General features: G+C 39.5%; 1 protein-coding gene and 1 long non-coding RNA gene across 9 annotated transcripts in view; one reads left to right on the top strand and one right to left on the bottom strand.

Moving 5' to 3' along the window:
- GKAP1 (G kinase anchoring protein 1) overlaps positions 1-3,027 on the bottom strand; it is a 68,605-nt gene extending 65,578 nt beyond the window's left edge. For 7 of the 8 annotated variants that reach the window (XM_043983844.1, XM_043983871.1, XM_043983862.1 and 4 more), the window contains exon 1: positions 1,854-1,989. The gene's annotated coding sequence lies outside the window, so the exon portion shown is untranslated. Of the gene's footprint in view, positions 1-1,853; positions 1,990-2,891 lie in introns of those variants that run through there. The other variant, XM_043983851.1, reaches the window with a different exon arrangement.
- On the top strand, positions 1,906-24,787 carry LOC122740971. The gene is made up of 3 exons (XR_006354798.1): positions 1,906-2,004; positions 19,335-19,426; positions 24,684-24,787. It is a non-coding gene; the product is annotated as an uncharacterized LOC122740971 (long non-coding RNA).
- The last annotated feature ends 539 nt before the right edge of the window (positions 24,788-25,326 follow it).

Raw genomic sequence — 25,326 nt, 5'->3', positions numbered from 1 at the left:
CCTTCTATGTCTCCTGAAGATCTATCCTGATGCCTCATCACAATGTGAAAGTGGCCATAGCTTTTCTTTTTTTTTTTTAATGTTTCTTTCTTTCTTTCTTTTTTTTTAGTGAGGCAATTGGGGTTAAGTGACTTGCCCAGGGTCACACAGCTAGTGTTAAGTGTCTGAGGCCACATTTGAACCCAGGTACTCCTGACTCCGGGGCTGGTGCTCTATCCACTGCGCCACCTAGCTGCCCTGTGGCCATAGCTTTTCAAAGGTGAAGCATGAAATCTCCAATGTTGGAAGGACTCACTGGAGAAAACCTCCCAGCTAATGAATAATTTTTAACACTGTTATGGAATAGCACTAATTCATTTTTTTTAATTTTATTTTTTTTTGCGGGGCAATTAGGGTTAAATGACTTGCCCAGGGTCACACAGCTAGTAAGTGTTACATGTCTGAGGCCAGATTTGAACTCAGGTCCTCCTGAATTCAGGGCCAGTGCTACTAATTCATTTTTTTTTATTAATTTTTTTGGGGGGGTGAGGCAATTGGGGTTAAGTGACTTGCCTAGGGTCACACAGCTAGTAAGTGTTAAGTATCTGAGGCTGGATTTGAACTCAGGTCCTCCTGACTCCAAGGCCAGTGCTCTATTCACTGCGACACCTAGCTGCCCCAATTCATTTTTTAAATAATCAATTTCTACAAGAAATAAAACAAGAGGAAAGAGCACTGGACAACCATAATGAAAAATTTGGTTCTGAAAAAGAGTTGAGAAAATGTGTCTTTCTGTGCAGAGATAGGAGAGTATGGATATGGATATGGGTATACATAGTCAGAAACAATACATTGGATAATTTTCAATTAACCTTTCCAAACTTTCCAGCCCCTTTTTTATTTGTTCTTTGTTATGAGGTGGTTCATTGGGTAGGATAAGGAAGAGATATTTTCAGAAATGAAGATGACATAAAAAACAAGATATAAATTTTTAATGTTTAAAGAAAAATGTAGTTAAGACCCAGCAAATAGAAATTTTTTAAAAATCACGATTATCACTATGAAAAAAGCTCTGACCTTTAGATTTCTAAATCTGGCTCCAGTTGACCCTTACACAGCCTTATTTATTTCATCCTCTTCGAAGCTATGCACCCACCAGGATTTGTTTCCCAAATTCAACAGTCTTCTGCCTTAGTGCTTTTGCCCAAACTTTCCCACATCATTCCCACACTTCCCTCATCATCACCTTTCAAAATCTCTCCTTTCCTTCAGGAATACTCAGATGATGTCTTCTGAGGATTTTTCCTCATCCCCTTGCAATCTCCTTTGTATAAATTCCCAGCCTTGGCCCCTCATAGCTAGCTCTTTAAAGGCAGGAACTGCTATTTCTGCCTCTGAATTCATCCTTAAGGTTTATCACAGCCCCTTGCAAACAGCAGGAGCTTAATAAAGGCTTTTTGGATCATGACAGTATTATCTACCTTTCTTAAGTATCAAAACTGTCTGGGATTAAGGGATTGAACAAGAGGAAGAGGATGCAAAGGGGAATTGAATTTCTTATTAATTTAGGATTAAATGTTTTAACGACTCAACTGCACTATGTGTCAAATAATTATATCACAGTCTTGTCAAACAATTATTTAGATACTTTGAGAAACATTTACTATGTTCAGGATATAACACCTGAAATGGTACGAAACGCTGAAAAGTGTTTTGGGGTTTTTTAAACTCCAGTTTCTAAAGATGCCTAAAAACCTGGCAAAAAATTTTCCAGAATTTCCATCTTCAGGGAAAAGAAAAGGTCTTTATCCAAGTCAAACTCAATCAACTGTGGGAGGCAAAACATCACATCATCAAAAAAAGAGTAACTATACCTCATTCGTGAACAAAAGCCAACTTTTCCACTCCTACGGTGTTAACAGGTGCCCAGAATCTTATTAGCACAAGGCAAAGCAAGGAAGGAATCTGGCTGGGCTAGACTTAAGTCCGGCATGAAGGAGAACTCAACACCTGAGGAAAAAAGCCGTAAGTAAAACACACGCGAACGGCCGCTCCCGGTGCCTCCCTTAGCCGAGTCAGCCTGGGGAGAGCGTCCAAGGAGGGTCTGGGGGCTCGCAGGGCCGCCGCCGACATTCAGGCACCAAAGCGGGGGAGGCACCTGCAGTCAGGAGAGCGCCCCGCTTCCCAAGCCTGCGGGCATCTTCGGGACACCGAGGCCGGGGAGGGGACATTCCTCCACAGGTCGACAGCCCCGAGAAGTGGGGGGGGAGGCCACAAGGCAACAACCTAAAGAGGAAGGGGGGCTTACGGGACAACAATCCGGAAACGGAGCGTGGGGGCTCAAAGGGCAACAACCTGGGAATGGGGGCCTCTCGACGCAACAACCTAGGAACGGGGGGGGGGGCCCTCACTCAGCGGGCAAAAACTCGATAAGGGGCGGCACTGGGCATCCACCCGGGAAAGGGGGAGATCAGTGGGCAACAATCCGGGAGGGGAACTCATGGAGCAACAACCCTAGGAGGGCGAAACAATCCGACTCATAGCAGGGGGTCTGGCATCGGAGAATAGGGATATACCTGGGAAGAACACCCCTTCCCTTTTCCTTCTTCCCCAATGACCCCAGGTCAGGGAAGCCTTAAATCATCCTCCCTCCTCCTCGCACCCCCAGTTTGGGGATGAGGATAAGGCTGAAAGGGGCAGGGTGCGGGCTGGGGGTAGCGGCTCCCGGGCGGCCTGGGCCCTCCGGCCGCCTCCCCATCCCTTCGGGCGAGGTCGGGCCTCGCCCCCGCCCCCGGGTGCTGCCCCGGGCGCCCTTCACCCCAGGCCGAGGGCAAGGCTGCGGGGCCTGAGGGGAGGCGGGTCCCTCCCGGCCAGCTCGCCCAGACTCGGCCCAAGTAGCTGCTCGAACTCACCGCGTTCCCTTCCACGGCTTCCCCACCCCGGGGTCTGTCTTGCTCCTCTTCCTCGGCTAGCTGGCCGCGGCGGCGACTCGTCGGGGCCGGCCGCGCTGGGCGTTGGGTCTCTGGCTCCTCGGTCAACTGGGAAGGGAAGGGAGCGGGAGCGCGGGCGCGGGGGAGACGGGAGAGCGCGCGGAGCTCGGCGGCGGCGGCGGCGGCGCGAGACAGTCCGAAGTCGGGAGGGCGGGGGGGAGGGGAGCCAGCCGCTGGCTGGGGGGCGGGGGCGGGGGGCGCCTCTCGGCCCTGCGCCACACGCGCACTCTCTCACGCCAGGCTCGCTCTGCGCGCGCCGCGGCGTTTTTCGCAGGGCCGCGGCGGGGAGGAGGGGGTGGTGTATAACGGGTCCCGGGCGACAAGAAGAGGCCGAGCTGCGGAGCCGAAGGGTGGGGGGTGGTGGTGGGGGCACAGAAAAGCCCAGTGCGGGCCGAGGTGAGCGAGATTTCACGTGGCGGGGAAGGAGAGAACGGCAGGCACACTGGCGGCGAGCGGCCCCCGGGTCGGTGCTGGATGGACCTGGGGTGGGGGGGGAAGAGAAGCGTGAAGGGCGGAGCGGAGGGGAGGGGCCTCGCGCGCCCCAGCGGTCCGTTTCGGGGTTTGTTTATTTTCTCGGTTGGTTGCGGCGGTGGCGCGTGGGCAGAGGTTCTCAAGTGACGTGAGCGGCTGGAGTTGGGGGAGAAAACCAGAACCACCTGCTGGAGAAGGGGAGCTACGGGGGCCGGGCAGGGTCGAAATAGCTCCTAGAGACAGTGTCGCCGCTGACTTCGGGGTTGTGGGGAAGCGAGTCCCCCAGAGGAGAGGCCGGAGAGGTCGGAGAGGTCGACGCACAAAAGATTAAGACTATCCAGAGCCAATGAGCTTTTGTATTGGTGTCTTTGAGCCGAGCTAGGCTTGCTTTGTATTAATTCGGGAGCCAACCGGCGTTTGCCTGGTTACTTGTAGAATAGGCTGCCCACTCTTAAGGGAATGAGTCTAGGGGTTGCGGTATAGGAGGGGCTTGTGAACTCTAGTGGTTCTGGGAGCCAAGTGTCTGGCCTCTTTGCACCATCCAGTTAGCGCTGGATTATTAAACAGATCACGATTTTGGGGCCAATGTTTCCATTTATCCCTAGTGTCATGCTAGCCCTGAAAAAGCAGTTTTTCATCCGTATTACAAGTTCCACAAAGGCCAGCTGTAAGCTGAATGTTACGCAAAGTAACCTGAAGTCCCTTATAATGAACCTTCAGGTTTTGGCCTCTTGTGGTGCAGTGAATAGAGCTCTCTGGGTTCAAGACCCGAGTTCAGATTCCGCCTCAGATACTAGCTGTGTGACTCAGGGCAAATCACGTAATCTCTGCCTGCCTCAGTTTCCTCAGCTGTAAAATGGGAATAATAGCAGCAGCTACCTTGCAGGATTATCGTAAGGATCAACTGAGATGTTTGTTAAAAAAAAAAAAAAGACAGCTCAGGGGCAGCTAGGTGGAGCAGTGGATAAAGCACCGGCCCTGGATTTAGGAGGATCTGAGTTCAAATCTAGCCTCAGACACTTAACACTTACTAGCTGTGTGACCCTGGGCAAGTCACTTAACCCTCAATGCCCCACAAAAAAAAAAAAGACAGCTCAGCACAAGTGCCTGGCACACAGTAGGAGTTACATAAATGCTTATTCTCTTATTCTCTTCCCTTTCCCCATAAAATCAGTGCCTCCAATTGGCATGACCAAGTAAACTCAAATTCAACATGTCTAAAATTGAATTTACCATGTTGCTTCTTAGTCCCTATATCTGTTGATAGTATTAATTACCATTCTTCACTCCTTCATCCATCTTGTCTATCAGTTGCCAAGTCTTATCTCATAACTGTACCACATAACATTTGCTTCTGTAGTGAGGAAGGAAGGGTTTGATTCCTTTTGTGAGCCCAGAAAGAAGCAGATAGAGAGGATGTGTTAATGTGTTAACCTAATTGCAAAAAACAAAAAACATTCCTGTTATTCTTTTACAAAGTGTGAATAGCATCAGTAGGCTAAAGATTGGCTATGTCTAGGTAACTTAAAAAGCTATCTGCCAGCCCCAGTAGTCCAGAGGTAAGCTGCAGAAAAGACCACATCCAGTGAATCTTAGTGACCTGCCCAGCTAAGATGTTTTGGGGGAACAAGAAGAGGGAGAGGAAGACACCACAAGAAGAGAAGGGACATCAGGGCACTAGGTACTACAGAGGAACTGCCTTGGCCCCCTTGTGTTCCCTAAGGTATGCCTTACTACTACTCTAAGTTTTGCCTGCTGTTTCCACTGACTGGGAGAGTGCACCTCATTTATGGAGAAGACTGGTATTTTGTAGCTATTCTTACTATGCTCTCAGTAAATGCCTTGGTTTTGAGCTAAATGACTACTAAAGGTAAGCTCACTAATGGGGGCTTTCGAACTGTAGTTTTAGGAGTAAAGACCCAGAGGGTACTTAAGAACCCTGGAGAGATTCACCTCACCCAGGGCTCCCAATCTATAAATCTTTGAGTGCTAAATTAGGGAGGTAGTCCAAAGGAGGACTACACTTAAGTACCTTTCTTTTCACTTCCCTTCATCCCACATCACTCTTTCATACCAACTCTAACCTAGCTGACCTCCCTGCCTCAAATTAATCTATCAACAAACATTTAATAAGCACCCATTACATGACAGGTTCTGTACTAGGCACTAGAGATAAAGAAATTAAACATTCCCTGTCTTCAAGGAGTTTATCTTTTATTGGGAGAAAGGACATATATCTACGTATATATACACATAATACACATATGTACATATATAATAATAAATACAAAGTAATTTGAGAAGCAGATTATCTATTGAGCATGCATTTATTTATTAAGCCTGTGTGTTAGTCAGGGATATAAAGACAAAAATGAAACTTCCTACCCCAAGGCACTTAGATGCCATCTTGGAAGACAGCATACATTTAAAAGTATATTCAGGGGGCAGCTAGGTGGCGCAGTGGATAGAGCACCGGCCCTGGAGTCAAGAGTACCTGGGTTCAAATCCAGCATCAGACACTTAACACTTACTAGCTGTGTGACCCTGGGCGAGTTACTTGACCCCAATTGCCTCACTAAAAAAAAAAAAAAGTATATTCAGAATTAAGTGTCATGTGGGGAGAAATGTTACTAGCAGCAGTTGGGGAAATCAGAAAAGGTGTCTTGGAGAAAGTGGCACTTCAGCTGCATTTGGAAGGAAACCAGGGATTCTAAGGCAGAAGTAAGGGACTGCATGCTGGGCAAGGAGGACAGCTAGTACAAAGTTACCATGGAGTTTCACGTGTGAGAAACAGCAAGAAGGCCAGTTCGACTGGACCATGTCTAGAGAAAGGGGAAAATGTAGAATGAGGCTGGAAAGGTCGGTTGGAGCCAGGTTGTGAAGGGCTTTAAATGCCAGGGGAGTTTATATTTAAACCTAGAAGTAATAGGGAGCCACTGTATATTGAGTAGGGAGTGATATGGTCAGACATGTGCTTTAGGATAATTCTCTTTGGCAACTACGTGGAGAATGGATTGGAGAGAGGAGTGGTGACTGATTAGGATGCTGTTGCATTAATCCAGAAGAGAGGTAACAGGTGTGTGGTATCTGGAGAAAGGAGAAAGATGGGAGACACTTATATATGGGAGAAAGAAAATTATTAAATGAGTAGAGACTTTGGACACTGCAAACCTGGATGACTGGAATGATAGTTGTATTCTCTACAGAAATAGAGAAGTTTGGAATAGAGGTAGGTTTAGGGGGAAATATAATGGATTAGGGGAAAATATAATTGGACATTCAGTTTGGGATTTATTGCATTTGAGCTGCCTGTGTGGCCATTTCGGCCAGTACACAGTTGGTAATATGGCACTGGTGGTTAGGAAAGAAATAAGGTCAGATATAAAGATCCTGGAGTTATCTGCATAATAAATATGATCATTAAATCTATTGTCTACAACTCAGTCAAAGTATAATCTTGCTAATATGTGTTTGACCACATTCATCTACCCAAATAGTGGCTCCCCATTATGTGCAGAATAAAAATGCTAACTTATTAGGCTGACATTCAAGATTTCCCATAGTCTGGCACTTTCCAGTCTTTCCAGCCTCATGACATACTACTCCCCTTCAGCCACACTGGACTTGCTTTCAGGATTGTTGTGAGATCTAATGAAACAATATATGTAAAAATGCTTTACAAACCTTAATATGCTATATAAAAACCAGTTACTACTATTGCTATCATTATTTTTATCCTGCCTTTTTCTCCCCTCACATGCCAGGACCAAACTTCTGCAAATTTTCAGATAGAAATTTTTCCCATTCCTTCAAGGCCTAGTTACCCATACTGATTTTTCTTGATTAACCTTACTTCCTTCCTATCAAAATTTTCCTGGCCGTTGGCCTATCCTTTCAGGGTGATTTTAGGGGATTAGAAATAATGGGGGGGGGCGGCTAGGTGGCACAATAGATAAAGCACCAGCCCTGGATTCAGAAGGACCTGAGTTCAAATTCTATCTCAGATCAGATTTGGGGGGGGGGCAGGGCAATGAGGGTTAAGTGACTTGCCCAGGGTCCCACAGCTAATGTGAAGTGTCTGAGGCCACATTTGAACTCAGGTCCTCCTGAATCCAGGGCCTGTGCTTTATCCACTGTGCCACATAGCTGCCCCACGATCTGTATATTTAAATTTGAGTGTTAATGAGCAATAATGGCTTGTGTTATGCTTCCCAGATAAGGAAAGGATTTTAACAGGGGCTTTTGTTTCAAATAGCTGAGGCAGAAATTTCTGGAACCTCTTTTAAGCCTTATCAGTACAGGTAGCTACCACCTCTCCCTATACTATTATGTGATGGGGAAAAATGCAAATATAGGACAAAAGGTATGTTAGGAAGAGGCAGACTCCCTCATCCTTTTTTTGAGGTTCCTTTATAAACTTCATATTCTCCTTATTCCACTGCCACACCTAGCCAGTAAGAGTACTAACAATGATTTTAGGTCAGCCATGTCAAATAGAAATTATTAAAAACCTAAGATGGAGATCAAAATAGTAGTAAATGTGGGTTGATCAAAAAACATTAGTTATAAAACAGAAAACAAATAAGACTGCCAGAAGGCTAGAAAGTGGCATACAATTATAAATTATTCTAATCTGATTCTTATATAGTTTTTTAAATAGTTTCCTCATCTGGATCATTAATAGCACCAATCTCCCAGTGTTATTGTGAGGATCAAAGGAGATATTTGTAAAGCACTTAGCAAAATGCCTGACAAATAGTAGGGACTATAAAAATGTTAATTATCACAATTAATATAATTATAAAATGCAAATTTTGGGAACTTATAAAAAGACAGATGAAGCATTAAAGTTGTACTTCCATGGTTTTCATTAATAACAATCTATATTAAACATTTAAGTTTTAAGAAGCAAACCATTGTTTTAAGCAGTAATTATTCTTTATTACTGGGGGTTTTTTGCACATGAAACTGCAAATTTACTATACACAACTTACTATTCCTTTCACATACACAATAAAAGTATCATGTAATTTTTTTTTCTTCTTTCTTCCCTACCCCCAGAGATGGGCATGGGTAGCATTTATATATATGCAAATTTATCCTATAGATAATTTTATCAGTTCTTTCTCTGGATGCATAGTGTCTTTCTTCATATGCCCTTTATGTTAATTTCAGTATTTATAATAGTCAAAATAACTTACTCACTTTAGCCATTCTTAAAACATTATTGCTATTATTGTGTATAGTCTTTTCTTGGTTTTGCTCATTTTGTTCATTATTTCATGCAAGTCTTTCCATGTTTTTCTAAGAACACTGAGCTCACCACTTCTAACAGCACAGTCATATTCCATCACAATCGTATTCCACAACTTGTTAACCATTCCCCAATTGATGAGCATCTATGCAATGTCCAGTTCTTTGTAACCACAAAGAGAGCTGCTATGAATATTTTAGAACATACAGGTTCTTTTGCTTTCACCCAGTTATCTTTGGAAATAGACCTAGTAGTGGTATTGCTGGGTCAGAGGATATAGGTAGTTTGATAACTCAGGGCATAATTTTAGACTGCTCTCCAAAATGGTTGGATCAGTTCACAATTCCACTAACAACTAGTGTCCCAATTTTTCCACATCCCCTCCAACATTCGTTCCTTTCCCCTTCAGTCAATATTAGCTGTTAGGTATAAAATGTTATCTCAAGCTTGTTTCAATTTGCATTTCTCTAATCAATAATGATTTATAGCACTTTTTCATATGACTATAAATTATTTTGATTTCTTCATTGGAAAACTGCCTGTTCATATCCTTTGACATTTATCAATTAGGGAATGACTTATATTCTTATAGATTCTTATAGACCAAGTTCTTTATATATTTTAGATATGAAATCTTTATCTTAGAAACTGTCAATAAACATTTCCCCCTCCAATTTTCTGCTTTCCTTCTGATCTTGGCTGTAATTTGTTTTATTTGTACAAACCCTTTTTAATTTAATGTAATCAGAATTATCCATTTTACATCTAACGTTGCTCTCTATCTCTTGTTCATAAATTATTCGCCTATCTACAAGTCTGTTAAGTAATATGTTCCATGTTCTTCTAATTTTCTTGTAATCTCTCTTTATATCCAGGTTATATATCTATTTTGACCTTATCTTGGGCAAATGGTTTAAGATACTGATCTATGCCCAGTTTCTGCCATACTGCTTTCCAGTTTTCCCAACAATTTTTACCAAATAATGAACTCTTATCCCCAAAATCTTATTCTTAAAATTCTCATCCCATAAGTCTTTATTAGTATTTAAAGTAAGGCTAATAACAGTATTTTAAAAATATGTTTAAAAGTATTTTAAATTTTAAAATATTTTTAATTCAAGAAACTTTGATGTCTGTCCTACCTATCTCAAAGTTTTTTAGAAGTCTAATCCAAACCCTTCATTTTATTTTTTAAAGTGTTTTGTTTAAACTACAGTAATTTCCAAATATATCCCATCCCTTAAAAAAGATTTTAAAAAGAAACATTAGAAAAGCAGTTCATCAAAACCAGCTAACACTCAAGATATGTCATGTCTGGCAGAATGTGCAATATTCAACACCTTTAACAAATGAAGAAACTTTAGTAAGTTTTAAAAGTACAATGCAGCTCTAAATTTTCTCTTCATTTTTTGTCCTAGATTCATCAATGAATGCTGCTAAAATATTAATAATACTTACCTACCATTCCAAATTCTTGCCTCTTTTCAGCAGGTACACACAGTATTTTTATATATTTATTTTATTTATCTGGACTGTTAAGAATCCGTTTTTGAATTACAAATTTAATTGGGTAGGGGAATGGAGTCTGGGTCTTCTCCTCTCACCCAGGCTGGAAGTGCAGCTGTTGCCGCTGTTGAGGAGCGCAAAGCCTTGACCTCCTTCTCTGACCTAGACTGTTTCGCCCCTCCTCCCAAGGGCCCCCACCATGCCCCAGGACTTAGTGCAGAACTCTTCCCACACACACCCAGGTCCTCTCAAGGAATCAATACCAGTTAGCCCTGAAACCCTTTGCCACCATGCCTGCCTTAATATTTTTTAAATAGTGTCATTACTTTTAAGTCACTTAGAAAAACATTTTTTAAAAAAATGCATTGGGTAACTCAAAATTAGCTAACAAAGTGTTATCTAAGAGTCCCTGCTAATGAATAAATAGGAATAAGGACTGAATAATTAGTATTTATGTCATTTATATGTAGAGGATACTTCTGAAGTGATTGATGCTGCTTGAAAAGTTTTTATCCTTTTATTATTTTAAATATTTCTCCAGAAATATTTTTTACCGAAATAATTTGTACTGTTTATGAAAAGTTTGTTAAGCAAGGTAAACTTCAGCCCAACTCCCAACTGAATTACAGGTGTGGGGATAGGAGACTGAATTTGGGATAATTGATATAGAGAGTTCCTCTGTAAAAAAAAGAAAAAGTCCCTCTAACCAAAGCGCTCTCGATTAAATTGTCAAGGAACTTTAATGTAGCTTTACTATACCATCATTCTTGCAAATCTTCAGTTGATCTCTGCAGAACAATTCTTTGACTTTGTAGTAAATGCTAAATAAACTCCATTTTGTGGACAAAAAATTGGGACAGAGGCTTTTTTCTATATATTTTTCAGTTAAATGAGAAAGATAGCATTTGAGAGATTGGGGAATTGAGTCTAGAAATGATAACTATAGCTCATATTTATATACTGTTTTACAGTTTACAATGTGCTTTTCTCACAACAACCTTGTGAATGACCAACAAAAACGTAAAAGCTTTCTTGAAGCCAGGGATTTTTGTAACACATAACTAAAACATCAGTTGTTGTATAGAATTTATTCACACAAGTTTGTGTCTATAGACACAGCTTAAGTGCCTTGACAGAGAACTTCATTCATTCAGCAAGCATTTAAATGCCTATGTTGTCATATTCACTTTGCTAGGCATGGGATATAAAGGCAAAAAACTAAACCATTTCCAGCAATAGCTTTAGGAAAATGCTTTGTACCAAACAAATCTAAAATTAAGCTGTGGAATGTGAAGTTCCTTTTTGATAATGAATAATTCTAACATTTTAAGATTTAGCACATTGACAACAATCAAACTTTTGTCTTCAGTATATGGTACTTGTAGTACCTGTAATAATTATAAGGTCCTACTAGTTTTAGATAAATTGTTAAACTTCAATCAGAATTAATGCAAATGAGGCATATTTTAGTTTGGAAGCAAGTTTAGGAATTTTCTACATTATAAATTTTTTTTCCCTCCTTAGATCATCAAACCAAAAATCTTTATTACACACTCTTCTAGGAAAACTTAAACCTTGAAAATATATAGGACATGGTGTCTCCAATTATTATTCCTTGAATTTCATAATATACTTCAGTAATATTTAAAGGGTTGTTTTGTGAATTTCTATGGTCAAAAATCACCCGATGATGAACCCATCTGAACTTTGATCCTTGGACAAAAGGTACCTAGTCCACTAATGGTTTTTGAGCTTGGTGTAAAATCTGCCATATATTCTGATGATATAAGCTTTTGAGAAACTATTTTCACATTATTACAACTTTATGTATGTACACAGATAATTTCTCTTCAATATCTTCTGGAAGTCTTAGTCTTCAAATGACTCATTTGGTTCTAAGTATTCTGGGCATCTGTTTCAGTGTTTTATTTCTTTAGTTTATTTAGGATTTATATCTTGTTTCTTCTAAAAATGTTCATTTATAAAATTAAACATATAAAACAGGACAATTTTTAAAGGAACTAGTTTTTAATTTTAATGTTAAAGGAATTAGTTCAAAAGAGTACAAAAGTAGATGTTAAGGGGGCAGCTAGGTAGCACAGTGGATAAAGGACCCGTCCTGGATTCAGGAGGACCCAAGTTCAAATCCAGATTCATACACTTGACACTTACTAGCTGTGTGACCCTGGGCAAGTCACTTAACCCTCATTGCCCTGCCCCCCCCCAAAAGGAGATGTTAACATGTATGTAGAATGGGTTTACATTCTATTGTGGGGAACACATACAAATAAATATAGATAAATACAAATTAATGGAGTGGAGAGGGGGAGAAGAAGCCACTAGCAACTAGAATAATCAGCAGAGATCTTGTATAGGAGTTGGCACTTGAGCTGAATCTAGAAAGAAGCTATATAGGAAATCTAAAATACAGAAGGTGAATAAGGAATACATCTCGGGCAAAGAAAACAAACTGCAGAGGTGCCAAGGCAGGAGATAGAATGTCATATATGGGAGCTGAAAGTAGCCAAGCCATGTGGAACACACTGTGGGGAAAGTGCAATTAAGGCCCGGGAGTGGGGGTGGGGTGGGGCTAGGTAGGTGTTGCAGTGGATAAAGCACTGGCCCTGGATTCAGGAAGACCTAAGTTCAAATCCAGCCTCAGACACTTGACACTTACTAGCTGTGTGACCCTGAGCAAGTCACTTAACCCTCACTACCCCACAAAAAATAGATGAGGCTGCACAGGGAGCTAGCATGTAAAGCATTTTAAATGACAAAAAAAATTTTATCCTAAAGAGGAAAGTTTTCTAGAGCTTTCTGAGCAGTGGAGCAATGTGGTCAGATGCATACTTTAAGAATATCAATTCAATTATTGTGGTATAAGAAATAACAAGCAAGATGATTTCAGAAAGGCTTGGAGAGACTTGTATGAACTGATGTATAGTGAAGTGAGCAGAAACAAGAGAACATTGTGCGCAGAGACAGCAATATTGTTTGATGAAGAACTGAGAATGACTTGACTATTCTCAACAATACAATGATCCAAGACAATCCCAAAGGACTAGTGATGAAACATACTATCCACCTCCAAAGAAAGAACTGATATTGATGGAACACATATTGAAGCATGCTATTTTTCACTTTCAGTTTTTTCTTTGATTTGTTTCTTTTACAAAATGACTAATATGGTAATGTTTTGCATAATCATACATGTATAACGCATATCTGCTTACTGCCTCAAGGAGGGGGAGGGAAGGAAGAATAAAATTTGGAACTTAAAGCTATAAATAAAAATGTTTATTATTGAAAAAAAGGAATATCAATTCAGCAGCTATGTAGAGGGTGGATTGGAAAGGGAAAAGCCTTGGATACAGAGACAATTAGGAAGCTATCAGAATATCCTCCACGAGTGGGGTGGGGCATGGTTTCTGACTTTCCTGTCAATTAAAGAAGTTCCTGTTACAGGATCCATTCTTAGGGAAGGCAGCCTGAGAAACAATTGGATTGTCCAAAGTACAAGTTTTAAAACATACTTCCATCAGTCATAGCCCAGGTAAGAAATGCATTAATCACTACTCTGCCCAACAGGCAGAGATGGATTAGACATGATTTCAGTGCTGTGGGAAAATGTGCCTTTATGTGTATATGTGCTGTCCTAAACAAAAAACCCATTTTTTACAAAAAGTAAACACCTAGTCTGTTTCTCAGCACTGTGCTAAGCTCCAGAGAGAAGGAAAAGTTTAGGAATTATCCTATCCCTATCCTCTTGGAGCTTGAAGCTTAATAGGAGGAAGACTATAATTGATAGAACATTGGACTTGGGAGTCAAGTCATGGTAACTGAGGTCAAATACTCCTTCAAGGGGTAGCTAGATGGTGCAGTGGGTAAAGCACCGGCCCTGGATTCAGGAGTACCTGAGTTCAAATCCGGCCTCAGACACTTGACACTTACTAGCTGTGTGACCCTGGGCAAGTCACTTAACCCCCATTGCCTGCAAAAAAATAAATAAATACTCCTTCAAACATTTATTAGTTTAGTAACCCTAGGCACAGTCACTTAACCTTTCCATGTCTCAGTTTTCTCATCTGTAAAATGGGGATAATAGGTTGTCATGAGGAACAAATGAGATAATAGGTGTAAAAAGCTTTGCAAATCTTCAAGTGCTATATGTTAGCTATTACAGTTTTCATAGCTCTTTGTACATGCACAAGTAGTGACTAGGTATATTTCACAGGCTTATAAAATTTGATTTCAATTTTGGTATAGGCAAAAGCCCACATTGTTTGAGTATACTTACAGCACAACTTCAGTATTGAGATGAACTACACTATATTGCTATTAAGATTTCTGCCAATCTTATGTCACATGGACAGGCATCACCTTCATTCAGCCAACATGTTTTACTATCAATTACATTAAATTTGTTAATGATTATTATTTTACACTAAAGTCTGACTTCCAAGCCTTGTCATGACCTAGAGGTGGACAGGGAGAGAAATAAGCATTTCTGAAGTGCCTACTATGTACCAGGCACTATACTAAGCTCTTTACAAATCCTGTCTCATTTGATCGAGTAGTTCTGATGAGCTTCACTTGAGAGAATGTCCCCATCATCAGAATCTTTCTGCATATTCCCTTGATCCCATACGTCACTTCCCATCTTCTCCAGCAGATTAACCCTCTATCATTTCCCCTCTCTAATCTTCAGTCTCTGCCTATGTACTGGTTATATCCCTGCTACCTCCAAAGCATATCTCCTTTATCCTTAAAAAAAAAAAAAGAACAATCCTCCCTTAATCATACCATACCTGTGGCTATTGTTCCACACATCTTGTCCCCTTTTTTGACTAAACTCCTCGAGAAAACCCTTTGCAATGGGTGTTTCTATGTACTCTACTCACTTGATTCTATATCTTCTACAATCTGACTTTCAACTTTGTCTTTTTTTTTTTTTTTTGGGTGAGGCAATTGGGGTTAAGTAACTTGCCCAGGGTCACACAGCTAGTAAGCGTCAAGTGTCTGAGGCCGGATTTGAATTCAGGTCCTTCTGATTCCAAGGCTGGTGCTCTATCCACTGCGCCACCTAGTTGCCCCCTAATTTTGTCTTTTTATTGAAATTGTTCTCTCCCAAACTACCAATGATCCAAATCTAATGGACTTTTCTTACTCCTCATCCTTCATGACATCGGTAGCTTTTAATACCACCAGTCACTCTGTTCCTGGCTAGTCTCTCCTGGTTTTTCATGACATTGCTCCCTTCTGCTTCTCTTCCTGTCTGACTATTTATTCCTTCTCATTCTGCTTTCCTGGATCCTAGAATCTGCTCTTCTTTCCTCCTCATCCTTCCACACCCCTTTTCTCCTCTCTTCTCCTGCCTCTAGACTCTCTCATTAGCTCCCATGGATTCAACTTTTATCTTTATGAAGATTTTCAAAGATATATAGATATAGATATAGATATAAAGCTCTAATTCAACTCCTGACCTCATCTCACATCACCAACTACCTACTGGACATTTTTAACTTTAAAGGGGATCCCATGGTGTTTCAATTTAACACGTCCAAAAGAAAAGTTATCTTTCCCCTCAAACTCCCCCTTTTCACTCCATATATCCAGTCCATTGCCAAATTTTGTTTGTACCTTCTATTCATGTCCTTTTCTCTATTCACACAGCCACCACTGCTGGACCTCCTGCCTCTGGCCATGTAGCTAGTAGGTGTCAGAACCACATTTAAGTCTCTTAATTTCTAGTCCATATGTCTTTCCAAAATTTAAAATAGAATAAATTACAGGAATAAAACTAAACTTTTGTTTAATGATTTAAAAAACACTTAATGCGGGGGCAGCTAAGTGGTGCAGTGGATAAAGCACTCACCCTGGAATCAGGAAGACCTGAGTTCAAATCCGGCCTCAGACACTTGACACTTACTAGCTGTGTGACCCTGGGCAAGTCACTTAACCCCAATTGCCTCACCCAACCCCCCCCCCAAAACCACTTAATGTAACATACTATGACTATAAATACCCAGTATTGGGCAGCATTTGTATTTTTCTCATAATTGATCTGTACTTTAAAAAAATAAATTCCTGGTGTCATCTCTTCAAAAAAAAAAATGTTGTTTCCTCCCCATTCCAGTACGTCTTCCACTCCATCTATCAAAGTATCAAAGTGACCTTTCTAAAGCACAGATTTGACCATGTTTTCCCTTCTACCAGTCAGTAAGCTCTACTGGCTCCTTATTAATTACAGGATCATATATAAAATCATCTTTGGCTTTTTTTTTTTTTTTAGTGAGGCAATTGGGGTTAAGTGACTTGCCCAGGGTCACACAGCTAGCAAGTATTAAGTGTCTGAGGCCAGATTTGAACTCAGGTACTCCTGACTCCAGGGCCAGTGCTCTATCCACTGCGCCACCTAGCTGCCCCCATCTTTGGCTTTTAAAGTCATTCACAGCCTGGTGCCTTCCTACTTTTGCAGTCTTTTTATATTTTATTCTTCCCCATGTACTCCATGATCCAGGGACACTGGTCTTGCTGTTCCTCACATAAGACACTCTATATATCTCAACTCTTGGACTTTTCACTCACTCTCCCATTCCTAGCAGGCTCTTGCTCCTCACCTCTGCCTCCTGGATTCCTTAATGATTTGGGTAAAATCTTACTTTTTGCAAAGGTGGCCTTCCCAGGGTCCTTCACATATAACAACTTCCTTCTGGTATTGCCTTCATTTACAACATAGTATGTTACATGTATATAGTTGTTTGCATGTTATCTCCCCCATTAGAATGTTATGAGCTTCTTGTGAGTCGGGACCATGTTTTTTACTTTCTTTGTAACCCCAGTGCTTAGCACTGCGCCTAGCATATGTAGTAAGCACTTAATGTTTGCTAATTGATTGATCATTGGCTTCATGAATATTGGATGCATTAAAAATCTTTAAAAATTATGCAAACTCATTTATGTGGTATTTTAAGATATTCAAAATGCTTCCCTCATAGTACCTCAGTGATATATGTGTCCTACTATGTCAAGTTGCTGTGTTGTCAGAACTATAAATATGAATGAAACAGCCTTTGTTCTCTCTGAGTTTTTAAGTTCCAGAATGTCATGGGCTATATATTAGCAAAACCTAGCTTCTTTAGCATCCCATCTTGAAATAATTTTTGCTTCCATCAATATTTGAATCCTGAGTGAGTTATATAGGTCATTGAGTTGTAATGGCAGTATACCAATCATCAGGAAATTAATTTTCCAAAAAAATCAAATATGTGGATTAATTGTTTTTATACAGTGCTCTTTGTATACAGTAGACCAGCAGCTCTTAGGATGTGGTATATTCTAAGATTCTTTTCAGGGCATCCCCTAGGTCAAAACTATTTTCATAATAATACTAAGACCTCTAAATTTCTAGTATGTTAAATATCAATAGCATAGTTCACATAAACAAAAGTTCTTTCCTGTCTTCAGTAATTTTTAAGAGTATTAGAGAGTCCTGAGACCAAAATGCTACAATTTTTACAATTTTACAATTAAATTGAATAGAATCAAAGGCAGAAAAATACTATAATTGTAGAGATAGGGATAGAGAGGACCTTTGATTTCATATAACTCCCAGATGCAGAGATTCGTTGTACCAGTGGAGGTCAGCAGCATCTCTGAAGCTTCAAGTTTTATAGTTGCCCAGCCCTGAGATACTGAGAGGTTGAATGATTTGCTCACTGTCGCACAGCCCATGTATGGCAAAGGAAGGACTTGTGTCTAGTTCTTCCTGACTTGAAGGGTAGATTTCTGTCCACTCTCACCATAATTGTAATGTTTTAAAACCGAAATTTAAAGTTATCAAATTATGGAGGGAAGAATTATATCCTAATTAGATATAACAATATAATATAAACATAGAATTTGCTGGAAAGCAAATTTTGTGCTGTTTGTGGAAAGCATAATCCTTGGACTACAAGTACTTATCCCTCAGAAGATTCACAGGTTTTTTTTTCCATCCTGTAGAAAAGATAGTACATATCTTTGGTCTGGCAGTGCTAGCACCAGTCCTGAAAGACCATTTTTGGGAAGGGGTATTATGACATGATCAATAAAGCATTCATCTAATGAGGTTGTGCCATGTACTCTAGCCTCTTTGGGATGGTCTTGGGGATGCTAATTAGGTTTGTAATAAATTTGGAAACTAAATACATTTATGGTTACTAATAGGAACAGCTAGATGTCTCAGTGTGACAGAGTGCTGGGCCTAGAGTCAGGAAGATGTGGCCTCAGTAGTTCTCTTTTGAGTCATGATGATCGTATTCTCCCACAATGACTTATGTGCTCACAATACTTTAGAATACTTGTGAAAGTGTGTTCCATTACCCTTAACATCTTGCCTTGCTGTCTCTTGACGCTGACACTTTTTCTTTGGCAATGATCAAATTAAGGCAAGGTATTTCTTACTGCTGATAATTATTTGCATCTCTTAATGGAAATGTTCTTCATGCTGCACATTTATAAAGGAGAAGCCATTATTTTAACATCAAAAGTAATTTTAACGCTTTGTATTTATGTAGTATGTACCTCTGGATACCTAATGTCTAATAATATTGACTGTTGGTAGCATAAACCTGAAAAAAGTTACTGTTTTACTTGGTTTTTAGGATACAAATCTTCAATTTTTTAAAGCATTTTTCAACAGCTCTTGAGTAATTGAATCCCCTAAATTTAAGATCCTGTTGAATAAATTTTAAAAGTACAGATAAGATTCAATTCAATGAATTAATATTGTGCCTAATATGTGTGAGACAATGCTAAATGCTGAGATACCCAAGCTGCCTTTAAAAATTAATGCTAATAGGGGCAGCTAGGTGGCGCAGTGGATAAGCACCAGCCCTGGAGTCAGGAGTACCTGAGTTCAAATCCGGCCTCAGACACTTAACACTTACTAGCTGTGTGACCCTGAGCAAGTCACTTAACCCCAATTGCCTCACTAAAAAAAAAAAAAATTAATGCTAATAGAAAATTAAATGATGAAAATGTAAAATACTTTTCCTGATTGCCCTATAGAACTAATTTTATTCTCAGTTTAAACAATGATTATCTTCTATATTGTTCATCTGTAACCAACAACTTTCATTATCTCCACTTAGCTGAATAAAGAGGCCATACCATAGCCAGAGGCTAGCAGTCAGAATCATGATGAAGACCAGATGACTCCTTGATTCTCAGTCCATGTAAAGAAGTAAGTGCCAAAAAAAAAATTATTCATAAGAGTAAATTTTTTTTGTTTTTATTTTCCTTCCCAAATTCACCTACTACTTCCCAGGAAACAGGAAAACAGTTCCTCCCACTGTTGCTGAACAAACTAAATAAAATAGATTTTCTATGTAAAATATATCATGCTTGGATCTCCCAAAATATTAATCCAAATTTCATCCCATGCTGACAGTCAACACCATGGAAAACACATTTATAGTAGTAATATTCCCTCTGACTAGCAATGAACATTATCAAAATGCTACTTTATTTGATAACAAATACAATATTTGGATTAGAGATGTGATTAATTTTAATTTTTTATTTTTCAGCAACATACATGTATTTATTTATTTATTTTTTTGGTGAGGCAATTGGGGTTAAGTGACTTGCCCAGGGTCACACAGCTAGTAAGTGTGAAGGGTCTGAGGCTGGATTTGATCTCAGGTCCTCCTGAATCCAGGGCTAGTGTTCTATCCACTGTGCCACTTGTTACCTGTTTCCCTTCCATCCTATTCCCTTCCCCATGATATTTATTCTATTATCCAAAAGGGATTTGCTTTTGTCTATCCCCTCCCCCACCCTGCCATTCCTTCTTTTGCCCCTGGTTCTTAGATGACCCCAGACCAACTTGCTAATCAACCAGCTTTGTGTGTTGTGGTTGTTAGCTCTGACAAACCTGTGCCCCTCCCCGACCTGGGGCACTGCTTCTCAAGCCTACCTCCTGGTTCTCAGCAAGGGTGAAAAATCCAAGTTCTGCCTCAGCACCAGCATAGACCCCTGTCGTCTCCCCCCTGCCCAGGGCTCAGCCCACTCACCAGACTGTGACCTTAGTTCCAGATGACACTGGTGCTTCAGCTGATTCAGAGGCTCTGGGGGTCTCCTTCTCTGGTGAGGCCTTCTTGGGACTGGATCTGTGTCAGGGTGACTGTGAGGTTGGGCTTGATTCCTGTATTAGCACAGCAGCTCCCTCCTTCTGACCTTCCAAACCGTCTTGGTTAGAAGATGATTTCAGCACATTCTTCTGTGAGTTTTGCTGCTCCGGGCATTTTCCTATGGCATTATTTGGATGTTTTTTGGAGTGATCGTGTCATGAGTTCCAGAAATGTGATTAATTTTAAATGTAAGAAGCCAGTAATACAATTTTTAGCTCTAATTTTGCTGCTTGACTTAGACAATATACCCTAATCCATTACTTTTTAGTGATATGTATGATATATATGTGTAAATATATGTATATTTATGTGTGCGCCCCATTCATAATAGCCATTGTTCAAAAACCTGATTTTTAATATCTTAATTTAACTCCCATTACATGAAAGATTAAAGCCACATTTGACTCCACAAAATTTTTTTAAAAATCTTTCCCTACCACATTTTCCTTTAGGGAAAAATTTGCATTAAGAATTAACAGGGGGGGCAGCTAGGTGGCACAGTGGATAAAAAAAAAAAAGAGAGAGAATTAACAGGGGCAGCTAGGTGGTGCAGTGGGTAAAGCACCGGCCCTGGATTCAGGAGTACCTGAGTTCAAGTCTGGCCTCAGATACTTGACACTTACTAGCTGTGTGACCCTGAGCAAGTCACTTAATCCCCATTACCCCGCCAAAAAAAAGAAAAGAATTAACGGGGTGGGCAGCTAGGTGGCACAGTGGATAGAGCACCGGCTCTGGATTCAAGAGGACCTGAGTTCAAATCCGGCCTCAGACACTTAACACTTACTAGCTGTGTGACCCTGGGCAAGTCACTTAACCCCATTGCCCCGCCCCCCCAAAGTCACTTACTAGCTGTGTGACCCTGGGCAAGTCACTTAACCCCCATTGCCCCCCCCCCAAAGAATTAACGGGGAGGGGGGGCAGCTAGGTGGCTCAGTGGATAAAGCACTAGCCCTGGATTCAAGAGGACCTCAGTTAAAAGCCAGCCTCCAACACTTGATACTTACTAGCTGTGTGACCCTAGGCAAGTCACTTAACCCTCACTGTCCCACAAAAAAACAGAAACAAAAAACAAAACAGGAATATTCTAGTTTTCTTTTTTTTTAACCACCTATCAGTTAAACTAAGAATATTAAGAACATAATGCTAATTAAATTATCTTTGTTTACTTTTATATGGAATGTTACTATTACAAATCAATAACAGCAAACGAGCGATACAGACATATAATTTGATTTGTGAATAAATATCTTCAATTCTTTTTAGGAAAAAGAAAATTCAGGAATGTTTTAGACGAAGAAAAATTGAAGAAAATGGTTGGGATAGTTTTGGGTCTGTTTTATAGATTAGACCTGTCAGTTTTATCTTAAATGATTATATAATCATTTGTGGTTGTATTATTCTTGTTTCTTCCCATTTCATCAGATCACTGTATCTGCCTTTTCTTCATTTTGAATCTGTCCAAAATTATCATTTCTCTGCTGAATGGCTCTATAGTCATTCATTGGTCATTATTCAGTGTGGTTTTTTAAAGCCTTCAATTTCCCACAATAAATCATTCTAATCATTCTGTAGAGAATTATCTTAAAATCTGGAGCATGCTGTATCATATCATATCTCCAAATGAAATAAAATCTGATTCTAATCAGAAGGAATGTATATATGTATATACATAGTTGTTATTGTTCAGTTGTTTGTCATATCTGATTCTTCATGACTTCATTTGTGGTTTTCTTGGAAAAGATACTAGAGCGGTTTGCCATTTCCTTGTCTAGCTTATTTTACAGATGAGGACACTGAGGCAAATAGGGTTAAGTGATTTACCAGGATCACACAGTTAGTGTTTGAGGCAGATATGAACTCAGGGAGGAGTCTTCTTGACTTTCAGGCCCAGCATTCAATACACTGGGCCACCTAGCTGCCTAGTGGTACTTATAATATAGTAGTATATATGGTACACATACATACATACATACATACATGCATGTGTATATTAGTATTTGTATATCCATAATAGTACTAGACAGTACTATATATAGTATACATACACATAGTGCATATACATATATACCCACACACATATATTCCTTCCAATCAGAATGTGTATATATAGTGTATATGTACTCATGTAAGATACAGTTATTTATACATCTATATCTACCTATATAAGGGTTTGAGATAGCTAAATATAGGAATACATTTGAATTATTTTGCATCAATTTAGAAAAATTTCTCTGTTGGGTATAAACAAATGCAATCCTTTTTCCAAATTTTATAGTTATAGCACTTGAGTAACACCTTTAACTGAAGGGTCTGTTCCTATACAGTGTTTTAATATTTACAGATGCAAATAGTTTGTTTTAGGAGGAAAAAAAATTAGGTATGCAAAAGTCATTACTAACAAAACATTACCAGTTTGGACATACAAAATCATATCTTGTTTTATGTAACTAATTTTGAAGTGATAAACAATAATACTCCATGTGAAAAGGAATCTTTAAAAATATCTCATATACCGTTTTTTATTCATTTAACAACTATCAAATACCAGATACCAAAATTTTAACATGTCTGAGTTATACATAGAATAAAATCCCATAATAAATTGCCTTGCTATTCTAAAGATTTGGTTATGCTATATATCCTCTGCACTTATTTGGTAGTATCCTAACCATAAAAAGGAAACCATATGTGGTATAGATTATTCTTATAAATCTCAAGATTAATGTTATAATAGGGTTTTAGTATATTAAAAAAATCTAGGGGCAGCTAGGTGGCGCAGTGGATAGAGCACTGGTCCTGGAGTCAGGAGGACCTGAGTTCAAATCTGGCCCCAGACACTTAACACTTACTAGCTGTGTGACCCTGGGCAAGTCACTTAACCCCAATTGCCTCACACACACACACACACACACAAAAAAAATTCTAGTGTGATTTCATTAATGTATGAAACTTGTGGCATAGAAACTCCCTCCACTAATGCAGATCTACAACCAACATTTATTTGTTTTTTTAAGGTAATAAACATTTTTATTTATAGTTTTGAGTTCTAATTTTTATCCCTCATTCCCTCTCTTCCCCCACCCCCCTCCCTGAGGTGGCAAGCAATCAGACATGGGTTGTACATGTACAATTATGTAAAACATTACCATACTTACAACTGTCATTTATGAAGAGAATTGCTTAGGACACTGAGATTAATAGGACTTGCCTGTGATCACATGCTAACATGGATTAGTTTTAGGATTTGAACCCAGGTCTTCCTGATTTCAAGGCCAGCCCTCTATCCATTATACTCTATTATATTTGAATTTACCATACATTATATATTAATGAATAAAAATATATGACTAAATTTTTAAAAAAAGTAAAATATAATGCCCAAGCTTAATTTAATCATTATTTGGGTATAACAAATTGCCAGCATTTTAAATAGTTGCATTTGCATTAATCATGGAAATTCCTACATGTATATTTTTCATACAAAAGTCACAAATAAGGACCAATCTGTGATAGCAAAAGTATAATTGAAAGTAAGGATTGTAGATACGCTTTTATTTTACTGTATATTCTTTTTTGTATAATCAGACATGACTTTGTCTTTTCCATACAACCTTGCACATTGGGGTCAAGACAGAATAGCAATTTTTAAAAAAACCAACAACCTACTATTTCAGTATTTGGTACTCAAAGAGCATGAATATATATTTCTTGAATAAGCCTGTCAAATTTTTTATGCAAATTAATAATATTGTCATCGCCAGTTTCTCCTACATTTGCTTCTCAATCAAGTATTTAAGCACCTACTATGTGTCAGATACAAATATGATCAATTAAATTCCAGTGTTTGTTCAAATACCTGCATGGTATTAGGACTTCAAATGTGATTGATTTTGTTTGTACTGAATATAAGAGAAAAATTCACATAAATTGAAAGAGAATTGTATATATAGTAATATAATATAGAATTTTAAAATTTGGGTACTATGCTTTATACAAAATTACTTAAAAGTGCATTCAAGATAAATCACAGATTCTTAAGGAATTAACTTGAAATAACATGACATAATTCATGACAGTTTATTTTTATTTGGGGGGGGGTGAGGCAATTGGGGTTAAGTGACTTGCCCAGGGTCATACAGCTAGTAAGTGTCAAGTGTCTGAGGTTGGATTTGAACTCAGGTCCTCCTGACTCCAGGGTGGGTGCTCTATCCACTGCGCCACCTAGCTGCTCCAACATGACATAATTCAACAGACATTGAGAACTTTGTTCTCCCCAAATAAACTGAGGAGTTTATTTTTTTATTCCAGGGGCAATAAGGAACTACTGAAGGATTTTGATCAGAGGAAAGACATGGTCAGAACTGTGCTTTAGCAAGATTATTTTGGCAGCCGTCTGAAGGATTGGAGAGGACAAAGGCCAGAGGTAAAGAGTACAATTAGAAGGGTATTACAATTGTCTAGACAAAATATGAGGAGGCCCTGACGTGGGGTGGTGATGTGAATGGAGAGCAGTAGAAGCAAATGGGATCATGGATATAGAATCCACAGGTCTTGGGCAATAAGGGGTGAAAGGAAAGAGCCATAGATAACACCTACATTTTATACCTGACTAGGCATTTTTGGCACCAACAAATGGAAAAGGAAAGGCTAGGAAGAGGGGTAAGTTTAGTGTCCTTGTTAGGACTGTAGTAGAGAAAATTCTTGTTCAGGTCTGTCTGTCTGTGTACTAGAAAAGTCTCTGAGGTTCCTTCCAAATCTGAGATTCTGTTGCCACTATGCAGAGTATGATAATACATCTAGTAGAGATTAATAAAAGGCTTGCTGAGCAGCAGTAAGGATCCAGTTGAGGTTAGAACCTGCGTTTGTAGTAGTTCCAGTACGTACAGTTTTATTACTTATTCCACCAGTATTTATCCTTTTGTAAATAGGGGCATAGGAGGTGGATGATACA

Source organism: Dromiciops gliroides, chromosome 1 (assembly GCF_019393635.1).
Source record: "Dromiciops gliroides isolate mDroGli1 chromosome 1, mDroGli1.pri, whole genome shotgun sequence".
Taxonomy (NCBI): domain Eukaryota; kingdom Metazoa; phylum Chordata; class Mammalia; order Microbiotheria; family Microbiotheriidae; genus Dromiciops; species Dromiciops gliroides.
This window is presented reverse-complemented; position numbering and strand designations above follow the sequence as displayed.